The following is a 10,762-nucleotide window of genomic DNA, read 5'->3' as shown; positions in this document are numbered from 1 at the left end:
GGCAGGGAGGGGAGAACACGTGATTTCAGCTAAGCTAATCCGGCCACTATGCAGGCCATCTCATTCCATAGTGATTGATACAAGTGACTTAAGCAGGCCCAGTTCAAATGAACTTCAAGCTCTATGTTTACATGCTAGCATAAAAAGGAGAACAACAAAAACAACAAAAGCTAACAAAATAATAATAAAAAAATAAAAATGAAAAATTGAAATGTCATTCCTTTGGCTGGCTTAAGATACCAGTTTTCTGGAATGTCTGTGATTTTTTGTTGTTGTTGTTGTTGTTGTTGTCATTGCTGGGACTCAAGGTGTATGATCTTTTAAATATACTGCTGTATCCTATTTGCCAATATATATATTTTTGAGTCTTAGAAAATTCATTTTATTAAGATATTATAAGAAACCCACTCCCACTAACAACAGAGGAATCCCACCAACCGAATCCTCTGGAAACACTTTTTTGAAGAAGTGTCTAGTCAGGTACTTATTTTTTAAATTGAATTGTGTCAATTCACCATAAGATTTGGAAACAGCCTAAGTGCCCATCAGTAGATGAGTGGTTTAAAAAACTTTGGTACATCTACACAATGGAATACTACGCTGTGGTAAAAAAGAAGGAATTCTTACCATTTGCAGCAGCATGGATGGATCTGGAGAACATTATGCTAAGTGAAATAAGCCAGTCAGAGAAAGACAAATATCACATGATCTCACTCATTTATGGAATATAATGAACAACATAAACTGATGAACAAAAAGAGATCCAGAGACAGAGAAGCATCGATCAGACCATCAAACCTCAGAGGGAAGGCAGGGGAGGGTGGGGGAAGGGGGAGAGATCAACCAAAGGACTTGTATGCATACATATAAGCCCAACCAATGGACACAGACAACAGGGGGGTGAGGGCATGAGTGAGGGGGATAGAGGGTAACGTGGGGATAAGGACACATATGTAATAACTTAATAAAAAAATTAAAAAAAAATAAGACAAGAAATAACAAATGTCAAGAAAAAGGAACCCTCATACATTGCTGTGGGAATGTAAACTGGTACATTCACTATGGAAAACAGTATGGCAGTTCCTCAAAAAATTAAGAATAGAGCTACCTTAATGACCCAACAATCTTCCTTCTGGGTGTCCACCCGAAAAATTTGAAAACATTTATTCATAAAGATATATGTATCCCTATGTTCATTGCAGTATTAGTCATGGTGGCCAAGACATGGAAACAATGTACAGTACAGTGGGGCCTTGACTTACGAGTGTCCCGACTAATGAGTTTTTTGAGATACCAGCGGTCTCTCGGCTGATTTTTTGCATTGAGTTGATAGAGTAATTTGAGTTAACGAGCTCCGTAAAAGCTCCTTAACGAGCTCAGTGTCCGAACGAATTAAACTCGTAAGTCAAGGCCCCACTGTAAGTGTCCTTCAGTGGATGATTGGAAAAAGAAATGTGGTTCATTTATACAATGTAGTACTACTCAGATGAAATACTGCTATTTGTGACACCATGAATAGATCTTGAGAATATCATGCTAAGCCAAGTAAGTCAGATGGAAAAGAACAAGAACCATATGATTTCAGTCATATGTGGGATATAAAACAGAAAGCAACGAAAGAACAAACAAAAGAAACAAACTCATGAACACAGACAACAGTATGGTGCTCACCAGAGCGCTGGGGCTGGGGGCAGGTAGTAAAGGGTAAAGGGGTCAAATATATGATGAGGGAAGAAGACTAGACTTTGGGGGGTGAGCACACAGTGCACTATACAGATTATGTATTACAGAACTGTACATTGAAACTTATATAATGTTATTAACCAATGTCAGCCCAATAAATTTAATTTTACAAAAGAAGCTGAGAAAGTGAGCAGTGTGGGAGGATTAGCCCATGTGTGACAGGAATGGGTAGCCATGGCTGAGTTGAGTAAGTGTCGGCTCTAAGACACTAGGCTGCAGAGGTGTGGGGGGATAATGGCTGAGAAATGAATGGGGAAGCTACGTCAGATGCTAAAAACCAGCACGCAATTACGGGTGGTGTGGAAATGGCGGCTTGGGAGGGGGCCACCCAGGCCTGCCCAGCCGGAGCTGGAGGGATCAGATGGCGACTTTGACGGGAGGGTTCCGGAAAGGCGAGGCGGGGTGGGGCGGAGGAGTGATGGATGGCAGGCCGTTCCAGGAAACACGAGCAAGTGACGGGAATGAGAGGGCAGAGCGCTGGGGTGAGTCCCGGAGCGCAGGGCGTGGGGTTCGCGGGAAGAAGGAGGGAGACGTGCTGGGAAGGGCTTGCCTCGGGGGAGGCAGCTGAGCTGTACTGGGAAATGGGCTCGGTGCCCCTGAGAGCTTCAGGCACCGCCCGGCCTCCAAGGGGCCAGCCCTGCACTGGAGTAGCGGCACCCCAGGCTCACCCCAGCTCCTCTCTCGCCTAGGTGCATGGGTGAGTGGAGGGGGGTCCGATGCGAGGCCAGCGGTTTGGGGACCGTCCCCCCGACCCCCATCCCCCGATCGCCCTCCCTTCCCGGGGCGCCCCTTCCTCCCCGCTGCGCGGCGCCTGGCCTGGCTGGAGCCGCCCCTCCGCGCCCAGCCCGCTCCCAGAGTCCCAGCCCTTGGTATCCGTCCAGCTGCACTCACAGGAGGAAGCCGCTCCCTGAGCCCCCAGAACGCCACACCTGGGCGGGGTCCAGGGGACCAGGGCGCGTCAGGGTTGGGCGCAAGGGGCAAGAAAGGACCGGAAGAACGGGGCTGGAACAGGCCAGGGGCGGAGTCGGGGGGGGGGGGGAGGGCGGGTAATGGGGGGGCTGGGACCCAAGGGAGGCGTGGCACCGCTGCAGGAAGACCTGGGAGGAGGATCCCCTGTGTCCGTCACCAGGGCCCTGGCCAGTGGAGGAGGGACTAGTGGCACCTACGCCGCTCAGCCCTTTAGTTGGTACCACAGCGCCCTCTGTATTTCCTTCACGGCACCAGCCACCACCCTAAGGAGGAATTCCTCCCTGGGTTTCCACCAGCAGGTCACTGCCCGGAGAGGAGGCCAAGTCTCCTCACAGTCCCCGACCTGGGACAGCGCCAGGCGCGAGGTGCATCCACGAGAGTGGGCGAGGGGAGGGGGAAGAAGGGCAGGCCCAGGAGGCTGGAAGCCGGGGGAGGAGGAAGGACTGGGGCTCAGAATAAGGAGAGCTCTGCGGAAGGGCAGGGGGCTTGGCAAGGTCAGCATAGGGTACCTGCAAGAACGGTGTCAGCTCCCAGCACCACCATAGGAGAGCTAACCTCAAACCATCCGACCGCCCGCCCATCCACTCGATGCACTCAGACTACTGCCAGAGCCCGCTGCCTTTGCCAGGGTTATGTCTCCAGATCATTAGACCACACCAATCACACACCTCAGGTGGGCCAGTGTGCGTACACTCTGTGCTCATGGAAGCCCTGAGGCATTGCTTTCTGTTGTCTCTCCAATTCCATGTTTGGGATCTTATCTACACCTTAGAGCACTTTTACTGCACTTTCAAAAATAAGCAAAATATATAATTTAACTTCAAGCTTATAGTAGAGTTTTCCTCAAACTATGCAAGTCCTTAAAATAGTAGATGTGTACCAGGCCTGAGTGGCTCAGTTGGTTGAGTGTCGCCCTGTTCACCAAAAGGTTGTTGGTTTGATTCCTGGTCAGGCACATACCTAGGTTGCAAGTTCCACCCCAGGTTGGACATATACAGATTGATGTTTCTTTCTCACATGGATGTCTCTCCCTCTCTCCCTCTCCCTCTCTCCCTCTCCCTCTCCCTCTCCCTCTCCCTCTCCCTCTCCCTCTCCCCCTCTCTCTCCTTTCCTCCCTCTAAGCAATTCCTCTGGTGAGGATTTTTTTTAAAAAAAAAAACAAAAACAAAAAGATAGTAGCTATGCCTTGGAAGTTTTGCTGGTGCTTACTTCAGTGTACTATTCTCAAAGTTCGGATAAATATTGTAAAGTTGTGCTATTCACTTGGGTGGGCACACAGTGCTCCAATTCAGGAGCTGATCTTCCTTTCTGCTTCTGTTGGGGCTTCTAATTAATCCCCTTGGGTGGGAGCCAGGGTGCTATATCTGTATCTCTGAATCCCTGTGTATGCTTAGGGCTTCGCTGGAGCTGTTCCAGCTTTTATACCAGTAATCTCCTGTGATTGTACTTTTTCACTAATTCCAGCTTTCTATTTTCAGTCCTTATTGGGAGTTTCTCTGATCCACCAAAGATTCTCTTCTTGTTTTCCAGTGGGACTAAGGGTTTATTATTTTATTTTTTCCCTAGTTCTAGGGATTTGGATGGAAAACCTCAGTATAAACTCAGTTTGCCATTATGTTTTTATCCTAGTTTAATTCCCCTTTTAGCTCAAGCCCAGCCCAGAGATTGTTCAACATAGAGTATAATACTGTTGCAAGAGAACCAAGATGGCAAGAGTAAATGCCTGTACTCACCACCTCCCACAACCACATCAAAATTACAACTAAGCCCTAGCTGGTTTGGCTCAGTGGATAGAGCAGTGGCGTGCAGACTGAAGGGTCCCAGGTTTGATTCCAGTCATGCTCGGGTGTGGGCTCAATCCTCAGTATGGGGCACGCAGGAGGCAGCCGATCAATTATTCTCTCTCATCATTGATGTTTCAATCTCTCTCTCCCTCTCCTGTCCTCTCTGAAATCAATAAAAACTTATTTTTAAAAATTATAACTAAAATACAGAACAATCATCATTCAGAACTGCTTAAAATCTGGCTGTATGGAAGTCCTACAACTAGAGAACTAGAGAAGAAAGCACATTGAGACTGGTAGGAGGGGTGGGGGCACAGAATGGTTTGATCCAACACTCATGTGTAGCATTTTTTTAATCAGGAGGGATATCTCCAAGGTCTCCCGTGATAAGCAGGGGGTCTCAGCCATACTCCAGACCCCCAGCCCAGGGTTCCAGAGATGAGAAGAGAAGTCCCCTTAACTTCTGACCATAAAAACCAGCTGGGATTGTGGCTCAGTGACTAAAGCTGCTGAAGTCCCAGGTGTTCCCCTTAAAAGGCCTGTGCACAAACTCACTTCATCTAAGTTCCTGTGGGGCAGTAGCTTCGGGGGAATCCAGGGACATATGTGGAGGAACTAGACTGTCTGGCATCAGGACAGGAACTCAGGGGTGGCTTTCTCCCAGAAAAGGGTGTTCACAGAGGTCATTGTTCCTGTGCTTGAACCTCCCCCATTGCAGAGCTGACTGGAAGCCATATCTGAGTTCCCATCAGCATGGCCCACACCTGGGTGATTCCCTGAGACCCCAAGCCATCCAATTTTTATCCCCACCTCAGCTGCTTTTCTATATGAATGGCCCTTCATGGCTCAAGATTCAGACTTTGCTAAAATCTCTTAAACAATCAGCAGCTGGAGTTAACATGACCCTAACCCAGTGGTCGGCAAACTGCAGCTCGAGAGCCACATGTGGTTCTTTGGCCCCTTGAGTGTGGCTCTTCCTCAAAATACCGACTGCCCTAACCTATCAATAAAAAGCCCAAGACCTAGCACTACCACCAATCTGCCTTGCTTCACAGCTGGGCCTCACCTGGGCACTTCCTAGCCCAATACAAGTAGCAGCCATCTGCAGATCTCTCTGTAGTTTCTACCCAGTGGCCCCAGGCAGTGGCTGGCTTTATACATCCCAGAAGCCCCCAGAGCCAGTGCACCCAATGTAATCAGACCATAACAAATTACAACTCTACACATCCACAAGCAACACACTCAAGGGGAAAACTCGGTGAGCACCAAAGCACCAATAAAGCAAGTCCTGCTCCACAGAGGTGTCTCCTGCACAGCAGCTCTTCCATTGAAGACACAGCTGGCCCTCACAATCAATTGGCCTGGAGGTCAATTCCTCCCAGTGACACCAATAGCAATCAAGTTTCAATTACAAGACTATGGACACAGCTCACACAGTGGCGCACCTAGAGTGTCCAGCTCAGGAAACTGGGGAGATTGAGGCACTGGGCCCTACAGGACATCTAATAAACAAGGTCAGTTACCAATCCCAGGAGACATAATAGCTCTATCTAACATATAGAAACAGACACAGGGAAGTAGCAAAAATACAGAGACAAAGAAACATGGTACAAATGAAAGAAAGAGAAGCAAGCAAACTACTGGATACAGAGTTAAAAACAATGGTTATAAGGTTACTCAAGGATCTTAATGCCAGCTTCAAGGGAATTAATGAGAGCATTAAGGGACTTAGTGAGACTTTCAAGGATCTTAGTGAGAATATCAAAGACATGAAAAAGGATCAGTCAAAAATTAAGTATACACTAACTGAAATAAAGAATAATTTACATGGATTCAACTGTAGAGGATTCTGAGAATCATATCAACAATTTGGAATATGAAAAAGCAGAAAACACCCAACCAGAAGAGTAAAAAAAAAAAAAAATAATCCCAAAATATGAAGATTGTGTAAGGAGCCTCTGAGAGAACTTGAAACACCCAACATTTGCACTATGGGGGTGCCAGAAGGATAAGAGAAAGAATAACAAATTGAAAACCTATTTTAAGAAATAATGACAGAAAACTTCCCCTACCTGGTGAAAGAAATAGACTTACAAGTCCAGGAGCACAGAGAAACCCAAGCAAGAGGAACCCAAAGAGACCCACACCAAGGCACATCATAATTAAAATGCCAAGGGTTAAAGAAAAAGAGAGAATCTTAAAAGCAGCAAGAGAAAAATGATTAGTTACCTACAAGGGAGTGCCCATACAACCATCAGCTGATTTCTCAACAGAAACTGTGCAGGCCAGAAGGGAGTGGCAAGAAATACTCAAAGTGATGAATACCAAGAACCTACAACCAAGATTACTCTATTTAGCAAAGCTATCATTTAGAAATTAAAGGTCAGATAAAGACCTTCACAGACAAGAAAAAGCTAAAGGAGTTCATCACCACCAAACCAGTATTACATGAAATGTTGAAGGGTCTTCTTTAAGAAGAGGAAGAGAATTAGAAGAAGAAGAAAAAAGATAAAAAATATGAACAATAAAATGGCAATAAATACATATCTATCAATAATTGAATCTAAAAGAATTAAATGAACAAGAAATCTAATGAACAAAATAAACTGATGGATAAAATAGAATCAGAGCCATGGAAACATGGAACAGAGAGATGAATCTCAGAGGGAAAGGAGTGGGGGAGTAAGAAGAAATTAACCAAAGATCTTATATGTATCCTAGAGGCCCGATGCACGAATTCATCCACCAGTGGGGTCCCTTGGCCTGGCCTGCAGGATCGGGCCGAAACTGGCTCTCTGACATCCCCTGAGGGGTTCTGGATTGCAAGCGGGTGCAGGCCAGGCCAAGGAACCCCACCAGTGCACGATCAGGACCTAGGAGGGATGCAAGAGGTTGGCAAGCTGGGGAGGGACCGCGGAAGGGCTCCAGGGCATGTCTGACCCATCTTACTCTGTCCCGATAGGTCGGACCCCAGCAGCAAGTTGGGGGGGGTTTTCATACAATCTCAGAACAGTGGTGATCAGAAAAAAACATGGCAAGCGGCTGACCAGACTGAGCACATCATTAGCATATTATGCTTTGATTGGTTGCATGGCTGCCTGCATGACCAGACACTTAGCATATAATGTTTTTATTATGGAGGAGGAGTGGGCTGTTGCACGAAATTCATGCGCATTAAAAGGCGAGTAAATTTGAGGAAATATTTTAATATTGCTATTTGCCCTTTCTCTATAATAGAAGTGTCAGAGATGAAAGAAAATTAGTAAAATGTATATGAAAATCTTCCTCCTGTCAGAGTCTGAGGCACGCCATGGGACCCAGAGTCAAGTCCCCACCCAGTTGTGGTGCCTCAAAATTGTGCAAGATCCAGACCCGGCTGGCCCCACCCTTGTCAAGCCCCGCTGGGTGGGGGATGCAGCCTCAAGTCCCCTGGCCTGGCGCCAGGGCAGGGGAATCAGTTTCAGGGCCCCTGTCAAGCCCCACGGGGGGGGGGGCACCAGCCTCAGGTCCCCCTAGTGCACCCTCCAGGTCCCCCCAGCCTGGCCGCCAGAAATAAGGGGGTGCTGCCTGAGGTCCCTCCGGCCCGGCACCAAGGGCAGGTGGCGCCGGCCTGAGGTCTCCCCGGACCAGCGCCAGGGTGGGGGGGCACAGCCCTGAAGGTCTCCCTGTCCTGGCCGCCAGTGCGGGGGGTGCAGCCTGGGTCCCCTGGCCCAGCACCGGTGCAGGGGGCACGCTTTGAGGTCCCCTGTCAAGCCCCGCCAGGTGGGGGACACAGCCTGAGATCCTCTGGGGCATGGCCTTAAGGCCCCAATCAAGCCCCACCTGGTGGGGGGTGCAGCCTCAGGTCCCCTGCCCTGGACCAGCGCCAGGCAGCCTCAGGTCCCTGCTGATTGCTCATTAAGGCTCTTTACGGGAACTCGGCCTCCGCTATGGGTGCAGCCACCTTGTGTTATGGAACTCGGCCTCCACTGTGGGCACAGCCATCTTGTGTTACGGAAACCCCACCTCTGCTGTGGGCGCCGCCATCTTTGTGATGGTGTGACGGTCAATTTGCATATTCCCTCTTTATTACATAGGATATGCATTTCCTATGGACACAGACATTAGGGTGGTGAAGGCCTAGGATGGGGCAGGAACTGGGTGGAGGGAGGCAATTGCGAGAAAGTGGGGTGGGGGCATCTGTAATACTCTCAACAATAAAGATTTTTTTTTAAATAATAATAATATTGCAAAAACAATGTGTCCCTGTAACAAAATCAAGCATTCCAGAAAAATGAAAAGGGAAGAATGAAATGTTTCTCTCCTTTCTTCCCCAAATAGCCTTGGTATATTAAAATATGTATATATGGAAACATCTGCATTTATGAGATACATTTACAACATCTGCATTTATATAAACACTAGAGGCCCGGTGCATGAAATTTGTGCACAGAGTGGGGGTTCCTTCAACCCAGCCTGCACCCTCTCCAATTGGAGACCCCTTGGGGAATGTCCGACTGCTGGTTTAGGCCTGATCCCTCGCAATCTGGAACCGCTGGCTCCTAACTGCTCACCTGCCTGCCTGCCTGATCTCCCCCAACTGCCTCTGCCTGACAGTGTGATCACCCCTAACTGCCTTCCCCTCCCGGCCTGATCGCCTATAACTGCCCTCCTCTGCCGACCTGGTTGCCCCCAACTGCCCTCTCCTGCTGGCCTGATCTCGCCCCCAACTGCCCTCCTCTGATTGCCAATTTTGTTCTGATTGGTCAGTTTCTATGCCAGTCAGCGTCAAAAGCTCTGCCTCCTAGGCACCCATTGGCTCCCCACAGCACCCAGATTCGGTTCTGATTGGTCAGTGTCTATGCCAGTCAGCGTCAGAAGCTCCGCCTCCTAGGTAGCCATTGGTTCTTCACAGCACCCACATTTGGTTCTGATTGGTCGGTTCCTATGTTAGTCAGCATCAAAAGCTCCACCTCCTAGACAGCCATTGGCTCTTCAGAGCATCCACATTTGGTTCTGATTGGTTCAGTCAGCATCTCCAGGCCTGATCAGAGAGGCGGGGCAGAACAGCAGCTCCCACAGAGGCCAGGAGAGAAAGAAAGGCCTGGCTGCTGGCAAAGTCCGGAAAGAAAAAGGAAGAGAAAGAGAGAGGCAAGTACTCATCAACAGCTGCCACTGAGGCTGCGGATCAGACCCTGCCTCTCTCTCTGGGTCTCAGCCCCTGGGCAGTCAGCACTGGGTCGCCAGGCTACAGCAGGGCAGTCAGTGCTGGGTCACCACAGCAACCCAGTGCTGACTGAAGGACTTCCGGGTTGGTCAGCCTTCGGTTGTGATTGGTCGTTTTGACCCTGGGCTTTTATATATTAGGATTTTATATAACATCTATATTTATATTAATACTTTTTATAAAAATGGAGCCATAATATTTATAAAGAAAGGCCTGCAAATAAATAATCCCCAACAGGAACTGAGACCCCCTTGTACTCTTATATTATTTAATTTTTCCCTAGAAGCAAATGAGATTAATAACATGATTATCTACTATTCCTAAGGTCTGTGAAAAAGACAGGCTGTATACTTTGGCACTGAGGGAGAACACATAACTGCCAGGGTTCTTGTTCCAGCATTAAGAAGTGTTCAGGAAATCTGGAGAAGGCTGTGAGTAGATTAAATAGGAGTCCAGAGATGAAATATAATTTTGTAAGGCATTTGGGGGTCAGAGGAGCATAGTTTAAAGGAAACTAAGATCTCTTAGTCTCAGGACCTCATGCTTTTTATTAACACAAATTGTCCTGAGGTGAGGCAGAGATATACACTTTAAAGGGTCAGGGTTTCGTATACAGAGGCATTGTCAGAATGGAAGGATTAGCCTACGGCTGTTCAGGTGTTTGGCCAGTAGGAGGCAATAACATGTAGATTAAGATGCCCTGAGCTGTCTGGCAGCAAACAATTTAATGTATCCTATTCAGGTTTGGGGAAATGCCATCAGCCATTCCCAATAGGTGACAACATATGTGATTCAACCCTTGTTGAGTCCCCAAGTTCCATCAACCTTTTGATGAAACTCTTGCGATTATGACATGCTAGAATTGGCTTCCAGCATGTAACATCAGCAAAAATTTCTCCACATCAAGCCTCTTTATTTCAAACCTAACTCACTCTCTCTCTCCCCCCCCACCCCCTTCTTCTTCAAGATGATTGCAATTATTCTTTGCACTAGCTCCCATTTCCCCCAGTAGTTTGTATGTTCCATGACTCCAGGGGACCAAGGAACCAGAGTCTGTTTT

The 10,762-nt window shown here is 47.9% G+C and overlaps 1 protein-coding gene across 1 annotated transcript in view; it reads left to right on the top strand.

The window, feature by feature from the left end:
- Nucleotides 1-2,331: 2,331 nt before the first annotated feature.
- Nucleotides 2,332-10,762, top strand: part of NQO2 (N-ribosyldihydronicotinamide:quinone reductase 2) — a 36,550-nt gene continuing 28,119 nt past the window's right edge. The window contains exon 1 of the mRNA XM_014453118.2: nt 2,332-2,440. The gene's annotated coding sequence lies outside the window, so the exon portion shown is untranslated. The remainder of the gene's footprint in view (nt 2,441-10,762) is intronic.

The sequence above is a fragment of the Myotis lucifugus genome, unplaced genomic scaffold, assembly GCF_000147115.1.
Source record: "Myotis lucifugus unplaced genomic scaffold, Myoluc2.0 scaffold_21, whole genome shotgun sequence".
NCBI classification, from domain to species: Eukaryota; Metazoa; Chordata; class Mammalia; order Chiroptera; family Vespertilionidae; genus Myotis; species Myotis lucifugus.
Note: the sequence above shows the minus strand (reverse complement) of the source record. Positions and strands in the feature narration are given on the sequence as shown.